This window comes from Meleagris gallopavo, chromosome 1 (genome assembly GCF_000146605.3).
Source record: "Meleagris gallopavo isolate NT-WF06-2002-E0010 breed Aviagen turkey brand Nicholas breeding stock chromosome 1, Turkey_5.1, whole genome shotgun sequence".
Classification (NCBI taxonomy): domain Eukaryota; kingdom Metazoa; phylum Chordata; class Aves; order Galliformes; family Phasianidae; genus Meleagris; species Meleagris gallopavo.
In genome coordinates this window covers 103,723,418-103,734,977 of record NC_015011.2, presented here as the reverse complement: position 1 = coordinate 103,734,977, position 11,560 = coordinate 103,723,418, and the positions used below count along the sequence as shown (strand labels likewise).

The following is an 11,560-nucleotide window of genomic DNA, read 5'->3' as shown; positions in this document are numbered from 1 at the left end:
GCCTGGTGCAACAAACTAAATTTGAGATTTCAGAAGAAAATCCAGAAATTTTTATATATATTCACTATGCAAACTGGAACAAGCTGCCCAGAGAAGTTGTGGATGCCCCATCCCTGGAGGTGTTCAAGGCCAGGTTGGATGGGGCCCTGGGCAGCCTGGTCTAGTATGAAATGGGGAGGTTGGTGGCCCTGCATGCAGCGGGGGGTTGGAGATTCATGATTCTTGAGGTCCCTTCCAACCCTGGCCATTCTGTGATTCTGTGATTCTGTGAAATACACAATTTGTTGTCCCAGGACTATCCTCAGCAGCAGGGTTTGCACAGCAGCAACCAAAAGCAGCCAGCTCCTCTGTCCCTTTCTGTCCTGAATCTGTGGGAAGGGCTGATCAAAGGGGGCCGGTAGCAGGTGTGTGAGACAGAGCAGGCTGGCTTCTGGCCACCTGTATCCATCTAGTTCTAACCAACATGGGAAGCTACCAGGGAAGAAAAGGTTGATGATTTAATAAGCAGGTAGGGTAGAGGTATGAACAATGGGAGACTTAGTTCAAACATTCTGCTTCTTAAAAAATGAACAAATGCCAGTGGATTGTTCTTGGAGCACAAGCTGTGGGAGTGACTGATAGTGCATTATTCATTTTGGGGCTGGCTAGTAGAGGCAGCTCAGCACCTGGGGCTCAGATGTCAGCAGCTGGGGCTGTGAGCTCTGTCATCCACCGATCCCCTAAAATCACACCAGCTACGACTGCTTGCAATTCCCAGTGGAAGTAGCCCTAAAACCCAGAGGTTTGCTGGGGAGAAACTCTGCTGATACAAGGGATTCTACTGCACAATAAAATACTTCTTCCCCTCCTTAGAATCACAGAATCATTAAGGATGGAAAAGACCATGAGATCATCAAGTCCAACCATAAGCCCCATCAACCCATTTTTTCTCCATTCTGACTTTCTCACCCTTTCTTCTGTGCTGGCTTCTGTTCAGTGTTTGCTATGGTTTTTAGTTTTCTTTTTTTTTTTTTCTTTTTTTTTTTTGTATCTATACTCCTTGGCAATCAAATACATGATCCAACTTTTTTTCCTCCTCCGTTTTGCGATAACTGAAGACATTTTGGTGTCTGTATGCCAAAAGGAAGGCTAGGAGCAGAGTTAGCAAAGTAAGTCATGCACTAGAAATGTTTGGGTTAATGTGCTCATGGTGAATGTTGCAAACAGCAGCATTTTATAAAAACCTCAATGACAAGGTAGGTTGTTTTCTCACCAGGAAGAAATAAGAGAGGGAAACTATGCTACAGCCAATTATCTCCTAAAATAGGACAGCTAATACTTTTATATAAGTTATTTTCCTAAATCTGATTTCAATCCCTCTTTGAACAGCAGTTTTCAAATAAGGCATTCTTTAATGCCACAGGAAAAAAAAATCCAGCAAGGCCTTGCAAAAAGAAGGGCTTAGATCTGAACGTGCTAAGGTTTCAAGGCAGAAAGGAACTAAGAAAAGAAACTCACTTAGCTGTCTTGGCTGTCCCATCAGAAGCAGTGTTACTCCTGTAAGGCATTTGGGATATAAGGGACTGGTCATTAACAGGGCTGAGAAAGACTTGCTGGAGAAATAAGCAAAGGCTCAGTGAGAAATTGTCTGATGGGAAGAGAATAATTCACAAAAAATTGGTGCTTAAAAACTGTTTACCGGCATTCTTTACTTTTCCCATTAAAACATGAACCTAAGTCACCCTTATTCATATAGGTGCCTGTCTGCTGACATAACTTCAACCCACAGGGGAGCCACAAATCCTGCTTTATGTTGGTACAGGTCTGGTTATAGCAGGGCGCTATTCCAAATGGAAAGAGACTTAGATTGGTATAAAAGTGTTAATGCTGGCAAAGTTTATTTCTATGCATTACAGAAAGGAGCACTTCAGGACTACTGGAGCTTTGCTGTTGCATAGTGTAAAACAGATGGACTTGAAAATATCAGTACAAATAATACCACCCTTCAAAAGTAGTACTTGAAATTGTTTGGACTGTGTAGGAAACTGTAAAAAAAATGACCTTTTCTTTTGCAATCCCTATTAAAATAAAACACAGCAATAAAAGTTCTGACTGTTACAATAAAACGTCAGTGGTTTATTTCAGCACTTCGAAGCTTAAGAGGTTTACTCTATCATTTTTTCCTTTCATCCAAGCAAGTAATTCCTTAGGTTCCACAACAGCGCAACACAGTGCAGTCAAAATAGCACATTTCATTGAGGAAAGCAAACCATTTTTATCCAGCGCAGGCAAGTACAGGCAGAATAATCTTGTGTTTGAGTGGAAGACCTGAGTCTTGTGGTCCACCTGCAGATGCTAACAGCTTGTTGGAGGACCCCACACGATACAGCATGACCTCCACAGAGATGGACAAAGTACCAATGAATTTCTTTGCAAAGTGTGTGGTGCATGTGCAGAATGTGCAGAACATAGAAAAGCAATTAAACTACCCTGCATTGCAACAACTGATTCACTCACTGACCCCCATGCAAATGAGGTTAACAAAGTCTTAACTTGGATGTACCTTCTAGCCATGAATTCTGTTACACCCAGCCCATGCAAAACCCTGAGCTCATTTACACATAGGTCCTGAAAAACAGAAGCATTTTACAGAAATCTGATATTATCTAGTAACTGTGTTGTAAAATAAATTGTACTTCCTACTAACTGGGTGAAGTACACGCGCTTGTACCAGCAAAAAATGATGTGCAATGCTAACAAACGGTCAGCAGCCATGGAGGCTGACTGACCACATAGGTGAGACCTCCTCCTCACTGCCTCCTATGGAAAAAGGATTTTCAGAGTTGCTTTCCCAAGCTGTGGTTACACGTGTAAGTCCTGTCCCACTAGAGTGCTTCTTTCAGAGGCTCTCCTTACTTCAAGAGGGAATGCACCGCCTATCCATTCTTACACCCCTGCCATACATGCTATGTGCAAACCAACAGCCACCAACCAGAAAAAGGCTTCCAGCTGACACAAAGTTCCTTCCACAGCCACACATAATAGGCCATAAACCATTGTTACACACCAATATTTCCAAGGTAAAAGAGACAAAAACTTTCTGTAGTCACAGTTCTGCTAAGTGGAGTCTCATAAATTACACCTGCACCTCAAAGCAATGTTTAATTTAGCCCCTAGGTCAGCAATGGCATTCAGAGTTCACCTCCTGTCTTATTCATGACTTCATTCTTATATTAGTCTTTGCTCTTGGGAGGACAGACCCAGCCCTTCACAACTGGTGGCCATTTTGTCACTGCCACTGCCATTGGGAGGAAGCAGGATGCTATCCCAAGCACCGCTTTTTGCTTCTGGCCATGCGTATGGAGACGGGTGGAAGCGCAGCTGCAGGCAAGTGGGAGTAAAGTGGTGCTGCCTTGAACCTCTCCACGTGGCTAATAACAGTAGTGACAATTGGAGGTGCACCTGCCACCCCCGCACACCAGCACTGAACACACTTACACATCCGAGGGTTTGCTGGCAGCGACTTGCATCTACCGGTGTCACCGCATGAGATGGAGGGAAGCTTTCATTTCGCTGTGCCAGACTGCCTTCCACTACCTTTTGGTACCACAGCACGTACATAAAGAGAATCAAGTGCTGATAGGCAAGGAGGCTCATCTGTCCCCTGTGCAGCCTGTGATGCCCTGTTCCAGCTGCTCGGCTTGCACACAGTACATGCATTTGCTGAAGGTGAGAACAATGCAGGGTGCTTCAACAGTGGTGACTGAGCTCTGCATCCCTCAGTGCTTGTTCAAGGCTTCTGTATACGCCCTGGGATATTCCCGCTTGGCATGATGCAGGTAAATGCCACAAAGTCAGCTTGAAAAGGCACTTATGAGAGCTGCATGCAGGACTGGGGAAGTGCAAGACTTTTGCCAGAAGGGATATGGATGCTCATCTGTGGTCCTTTACCCCCAATATTCAAATATTTCACAAATGGGCTTCTTTCTTGTCTGAATGCAAAAAAAGGCATTTCACAGGCATTCCAGTGCCTCTCGATAGCACTGGCTTGACAAGGATTGCAAGATTTTCCCTTAGTACAGCTGAGTGAAATGTTTATAGCAAATCACATCCAAACTGTCAGGTTGTGAGTTCCCTCATGCTGCACTGATGGAAAAGATTTGTATGAGAGTTGAGATTTTCAACTGGCAGCCAAAACTCTACCAAAGGGCAGCTTCTTAGCACGTCTCAGTATCACAGCTTCAGCGTGAAACCAGCCAACAGAAAGCACTCTGCAAGAGCAAATACTCAGAAGGCAAAAGAAAAAGCCCCTAGCCCCTGATTCAGGCTGCTTTTGGGTTCACTGGAATCAGAAACTCAAAACAAAAAGCGCAGGCTGAAAAGCCAAGACAGATCAAAGGCGGAGAAAATGTTCTCACAGATCTTTGTGAAGTGAAACTACCCAATTTCACAGAGTTTCACTTGCAAGCAGAAGTGGTGAGCCCTGCGGACAGCATTAAGGATGAATTGGAAACACTACCAGGTAGCTCCTACTGGCTCTTTCTGCTGCTCTGCTTTCCCAGCCAGGTCTTCTATGCCCTTTCTTTTCTTCCCTTGTTTAAATTGTCTGGACACATCTTTACAGACAATTCAGCATTTCAGACTAAGGTGTATCTTGGTCACTAATGCCTTACCGTCTGCTGGGACCTAAGAGGAAGAAAATTGAAAATTGATTACATTGTCAATCCATGTTTTTAATTTCTAGCCTTGTTTCCACTGGCAGCAAGAATAATATGCCCTGCAGGCAGTGTCACTGTGAATATGTCAGTGCTTTCATGGACTTCACCAAGTTACTGCAGACCTTTACAGGTGCTCCGCTGATTTAAACTTCAGTGGTCACCCAGCCCAGTTCATCAATACGCTTCGTTGAGGAGATATCCAGACTGCTCTTCTATTATTTGGGAAGCTGACTCAACTTTATTCATATATTATCCATTCTCTTAAGATGACAGAGGAGGTAACAAAGGTACTGTAATATTTTCTTATCCCTCTCTCAGACCAGTGAGTCACCTTGCCTGTGGCCTGTCTCTCCCCTCAGCCAGTACCAGATGTTTTGGAGGAAGCCACAATTCATTTTGCAGATGACAGACCAGCTTACATGCGAAGCTTTCTCTCCGAGCTTTAGCAGAGAATGGTTTGTGCTCTGAAATACGGCAGTGAGAGATGAAGGCAGAGATTAACTGTTTACCTGGATGGTACATCTCAAGAAACTGTTATCTGTTTTTAAGATTATGGATTATAGCTGATTCATGGATCCCAATAAACTCTTGTTTTTAATGGCATCGCATGACAATGAGTTCTAGGCTGTAATCATCCACCATTAAAAAAAAAATCTACCCTACATTGCTCCATTGACAGAGCATAGAGAAAGGAATAGGAACAGGTGAGCTGGCTGCTACAGTTGTTTTAGGAAAAAAACAACAACAACAACAAACAAACAAACAAAAACAAACAAACAAACCAAATAAATAAAATTTGGAAAAAAACCCAACAAACAAAAACAACAACTGAGTAAAGACATATTTGCACACTGCAATCTGCAAAAGTACAGAACATGTCAGCATCACATCCCTGGTGCAAACTTTCTTGAGCTCTCCCAAGGCACGGTGCCATACCTCTCCCACCTGTTAGCACAAGCATTTGACAGAGGTCTTACTAGCTATGTGGGGCATGTGCCATGGCTGCTTTCAGTGTACAAGCCCTTGTCATTTGTAGGAGGAAGACGGATTTCCATACCTTGTCACAGGGGTGAGCAACCTCATGTTATCCCTTAAGGAGGCACCATAGCTGGCAGCTTCTACAAGAGCACTAGCAAGAGGCATTTCCCTTTGCTCTTGAACCTGCTCTGCATCTCACTTCCGTGCTCCACAACCACATGAGAGGACCTGGTCCCAATATCCTGCCCAGACCTCAGGCAGCCCCTCCAGGAGTGCAGCTGCTGGGACCAGCAGGGTTCTGCTGTGTGTAGTGGGGTCACACAGCGGGGTGAGTTTTTTCCATTGGTGGAAAAAGGTCACATTTGGGCATGCCAATCCCAGGTATCTGCAAGCCAACTCTGATCCTGAGTTCATGCTGAGAATGACATCACAGTCCATCACTAAGCTGAGTGTGATTGGTTAAACATAAAGTTCAGTATTTTGGCTTTAGATAAAATCTCTTGATCTTACTGAAGCAATGTATTCATCTCTGTCAGGTACTTCACCCCACTACATGCTTGACAGGAATTCCTGTGTTTGGGTCTCTCAGTGCTTCTCAAAGGTTTTGAGTGAAAAAGTCTCAGAGAAGGCTGTGTAAATCTGACAACATTCATGTTTTTTCTTCCAGTAAGCCGAGGTTTTTATGAGCTTTAGTTCAATTTCCCATTCACAAGACACAGTTAGTATTTTATAATGCTGGCACAAATTGACTCTATGCAACGGTTCAAGCAGTCTGCAAATGGATTGGGAAAGCTCTCTCTCTACACAGTCACAACCTAGACTATGCTGTTGCTAAAAGAGCCATTTCTTTTCCTGGGTGAGGGAAAAAAAAAGCCTTTCCTAGCACATGGTGCTGCTGAGTACTGTGCATCTCTCAGAAGAACTTGTTTTTCACAGAGCCGGTTCTAGCATGATTACTTCTGCCAATGTCACACACCTAGATCTGGGGACACAAGTTGTACTTGCAGAGGATGTCTTTCTGCAGTGCTTGATGTCCCACTAGGACCACACAAAAGCTGACACTGGGAACACTCGTCATAGAGTGGATGCACCAGCACCCTCTGCAGATAAGCACCAACTCTAGGATGTTGAACCTGCAGAGCCAGACCCGAATAGCAGGGAGCTTCTGGATAGCTCATTTTCCTAACTCACATATAGTGCTAGGGGCTTTGTGAACAACCTACCTTCATAAATCCTATAAGATTCCCATAAATCCCATAAGTTAGAGCAACTAAAGGGCAATGAGAAACAATGCGCTTGTATACCAGTGTCCACAGAACCAGGCACAGAAGCCCTTCCAAGCAGGAGGAGCTTCTTGCAATGTTTTTACTTAGCGTGTGCAAACAAGGAGACACACGATGGTTGGTCACTACAGTGTTAAAACTAAGAATAAAGCACACGTGGTGTGTTTTTCCATGCTGTAAAAGTGCTCTGCTGGAATTTATTTCCATTTGATAAGAAACCAAGAAAATGTTGCACCACAGAGCTTCACTGCCTTGATTAATCAACAAAAAATACTACAAAGGCAAAACCAGGAGCAACCTTCTTTGCATACTGAAATAATTAGACCTCGTAGCGAAAGGGAAAATGAGGAAAGTGCCTTCCTGGAAAATATTATGCTTCATAATATTTAGAACCCCATAAAAAAAAAAAAAACAACAACAATGTTTTTGTAAAAGGACTAATTATGCTGTCTTCTTTTGCAGGCAAAATTGTTAGGAAACCTTACAGAACAGCCTAATGCCCCTAAGAAAAACAAGGACATTATGGGGTTAGTGGTATCATGTAATTAACTAGGCCTCTTTTAGAAATGAAACATGCACTCTTTAACACAAGACTCTCCAATGGGTCTTGTTTTGGTCCTCCTACCCAAAAGATACCATTTCTGTGACCCAGTCCATACACACGAAATCATACCCAGCCCCTAGTAAAGCCAGCAAATCTGTCCTCGTCCTACAAACCATGCTTGTGTACGAGTTGAAATGGCAGCCTTGCTGATACAAACCCAGGTTTGAGAAAGGGATCAAGTGATGTTTTATTGAGGGCTGTACTAGAACAACAAAACAACCATAAAAAGGCTCTCATTTTGTACTCCTATCATGCAGCCCAGGCCATAAACTGAAAGAGGATATTAGGAAAATGAGGCCATCATTAAAAGCAGAGCTGGTAAACATGTAAATGCGTTCAGCATGCAGAGCACATCACTGGAGGTTTCAGTGCAATCCTCATTTCTTTACCTAGTGGCAGAAGCAAGGACCTGGTGTGGTGTGATAGAAAGAGGGCCATATCCTTTGTGGTGTACCACATTCAATTAATATGTCAGGCTTTCTACGTCTATCATTGCTCACAGGGGCTGGAACAATTGTTCTGCTTCCCCATTCCCTTTCTTTTTTCCCAATTTTCACATAGCACCACGCTAAAAAAAAAGTAATGGATTTCCTTCTCAGAGAACTGCATGGGCTGATAAAGTGAAATCCATGGCAGAATGCAAGTCACTTTTCCCTTTACCTCATAATTTCAGTTAAAGGCGAAAGTGTAATAAATTTTGGCGGGAAAAAAAGGAGAGATGGTTTGGGACATTTCTAATGGCCAGTCTGTGTAAACACTGTTGAGAAATATGGCTGAGAACAATCTGTCCTGGGGATGATTATTTTTCTTACTCCGAGACCCAAGCATTGCTCTTGTTGTCCCCAGAATTTTGAAATTTTCTGAAGTTCATTTGAGCAAAGACAGGAACAAAAAAGGAACGTTGCAGCTTTCCATGTTAAAACGCAATATTCTTTCACAATGATGAGGCATTTGCTTTATAACCCAACCAAAACGCTCTTGCCCAAGCTCTTCCTGCACTGAACAGCTGCAGTTTCACCTCGCTTGTGCTGGATACCTACCAGGATCTGTAACTTAAAGTATCTAATATAATGGGGACCTTGTCCATGAAGGAGTACAAATTACTGCAGTATTAACAATAAGAGTGCAAGCAGTACTGAAAAAGATAATAAAGCCTATAGTGAAGCACTGAGGTAAACCACTGGCTGGACTAACCAGCCTTAGCAAACCTAGACAAGAAAGAATCAGCCCTTGGTCTCCATGCAGTTGCTCCCCTGCACTTTAAGGGGCTCCTGCCATCAAGATAGCCTCAACTGTCCCCAGCCCATCCCACGAGCTGGCTGTATTCTGGCATGCTGCAAGTGCTGCCCCATGAGGCTTGCTATTTTTTATCAGAAGGACAGAATTTCCTCAAAAAGTCTTCCTGTACTACAGATTAAACAGCAAACAGTTGGGTGACTTAAAAAACAACAACAACAACAACAACAAAACCACACCAAAAAAAGCTGACAAAATGCAGGAAGATCCTTCTTGCTATTCTAACAGTATTGCTTCCTTTGCTTGGAAGCAGAGCTGGCAAAACATTAGCACGGTGAGTGCTGGGAGCAGCCAGCTGCCTCCTGCCAAGCCTCCGGCATCTCCCCTTGCAGGCTGGGTGATGCTGCAAGCCAGGATGCTGTGAGCCTGCCTGACTCACACAGCTCACTGTGTTCAGCTCCCCGCTGGCGCCAGGAAAGAGAGACGCAGAAAAACTTTCATCGCAGGAGGGGGACAAAAAGAAGAAAAGAAAGCAAAGAGAGATGGTGGGCGCTTTGGCACCTTGCCCTCATCCCACAGCGGTCAGTGGGAGCAGCTCAGGGTTCACAGAGTTGCTGTGACACAGCAGCAGGGGCGAGCCTTCCGCATTCCCAACTCGCATATTAATAGGAATAACGCGTGACTCACGCTGACAGCAGCGGCAAGGCCGGGAAGCTGTAGTCTGCAGTTATAAAGAGCTACACAGCGCTGCTGTATCGCGGCGTGCTGGCCAAGTTTGATGAACCGTCTGCACGCTGTCATCCGGCAGGCACGGCACTGCAGAAGGGGCTCGGATACTCAGAGGGTGTGCATGGAAGGGGAAAAGTTCAGCTGCATCATGTGCTATTTGGGAAGGCAGTTACAAGAAAGTGAACAAGTTTCTCGTGCCAGTCCCGGGCTCGCTCAAATGAATAACCCATGACTGAGCAAGCCTCTGAATATGCTCGGTCACAGTGAAACAAGTCAGATTGCTGGGGGGCTGCACTCCAATCCCCTCCCCAGCCCTTACAGGACTACTTCATTTCTCTAGGATTGGTTGCAGCCAATAATTCACAGTCATCAGGGACCTGCGTGGCATCAACAGAAACCCTGAATTTACCCACATTGCTTCTCCAGAGCCGTGTGAGTTGCAGCCAACTTTAAGCAGGTTTCTGAGCTTTCCCAGCTTCTCCCCAGCGAGTGTGCCTTCACCCAGGCTGACAGCACAGTGTAAGTGAGCCAGCATCACGCTCTGCTGGCTGCCGGCACGAGCCTGCTGCTCGCTCGCGGCGGTGCAGCCTGTAATGGGTGTCGTATGCAGCTGGCTGTCATTTTTCACGGCAGTGGCTCAAAAAGTCATAATTCTGCCAAAAGGAATCAAAAGAGGCTTGTGCTACTGCTATTGTATCTGCTTTAATTCATATGAGCTCCTCGAACAGACTTTGATTTATGAAGAGAAAATTCACAAGCATGCGATGCCTGTTTAAACAGCTTAAATGAGTCCATGTTATAATCTCCTTAATGGATGATAAGTAATAAGGTGGTATTCCTACAAGCTCATATACTAGCTTGAACAAGAACGCCTTGAAGAAAATTGAAGTAGGAAAAAGCATGTACTACAAGAAAGTCCTCAAATTCTCTCCAGACATGCATTTGCTTATGTATGGGATAGCGAAAAGAATATTTAGAAAGTATGAATGGCACTTACCTCTCAAGAAGTGCTGGTAAGAAGGAAGTGAATCAAATACGCTGTTTGAAGCCATTGTTTCCTCTTTAAAACTCACTTTCTCTTTACAGTGAAGGAATATATGATTTCTTCTACCTTGGGAAGTGAAAAAGTGAAAAGAACGGTCATTGTTACCACCCTCTGCCCAGCCATCACTCTGCTTTATCCCAGTGCCTCTTGAGTAACCCAAAGCAAATAATAAGGTTCTTTTGCTAAAAGAACTCTGAAATTGTTTCTTAAAAAGAAAAAAAAATAGCGGATCAGTTGTGGTTGATGATGCTTACCACTCTACGAAACTGTGGTTTGCAGTCAAAGCGATTTGCCCTGCCTGCTGACCAATATCCCGGACCCGCTCTTGTGTGACTGCCTCTGTACCCAACTTGTGGTTCTGTGGTTGTTTATGAGGCCCAAAGAAGTGTTTCACACAACCAAAATTACAAATTTAACTGTTCCCCTTTCCATAACCTGCCTCCATTGGTCCCTTTGAGTCACGTGACCTGAGTGATGTCAACTTTCTTTCTTTTTTTTTTTTTAACTTTCTGAAGTCATGCCCTACCCACTCCACCTGCCCTCCCCGGGGCTGAGCGAGGCAGCCATGGAGGTTGCTGAGGGAGGGAAAAGAAGAATGACTCACCGGCCCATGTGCAGCAGGCGGGCGTGCTGAGCTGGTGCAACGCTGCTTGTTTTGTTGTTTGTGGTTTTTGGAACTACTGATTATTTTGATAGGGATTTCATTGCTGCTTATTCAATAGTAATTCAAAGCTGGGTATTAGTTGGCTGCTGGGGCAGGATGTGTAAGTCATCCTGTATAACGTTAGGAATCAGCTGTAGGGAAGACCACTGGCTGGGGAAAGTACACTGCAGAGAGGTGTGAGAGAGAGTAGACAGAAAGAAAGAGAAAAAAAGAGAGAGAAAGGATGGAAGGACGGAAGGAAGGAAAGAGAGAAAGAGAGAAAGAGAGAAAGAGAGAAAGAGAGAAAGAAAGAAAGAAAGAAAGAAAGAAAGAAAGAAAGAAAGA

The 11,560-nt window shown here is 44.2% G+C and overlaps 1 long non-coding RNA gene across 1 annotated transcript; it reads right to left on the bottom strand.

Moving 5' to 3' along the window:
- Positions 1-985: 985 nt before the first annotated feature.
- Positions 986-11,027, bottom strand: LOC116217434. The gene is made up of 2 exons (XR_004161976.1): positions 10,827-11,027; positions 986-10,638 (listed from the first exon to the last, which is right to left on the bottom strand). It is a non-coding gene; the product is annotated as an uncharacterized LOC116217434 (long non-coding RNA).
- Between the last annotated feature and the right edge of the window lie 533 nt (positions 11,028-11,560).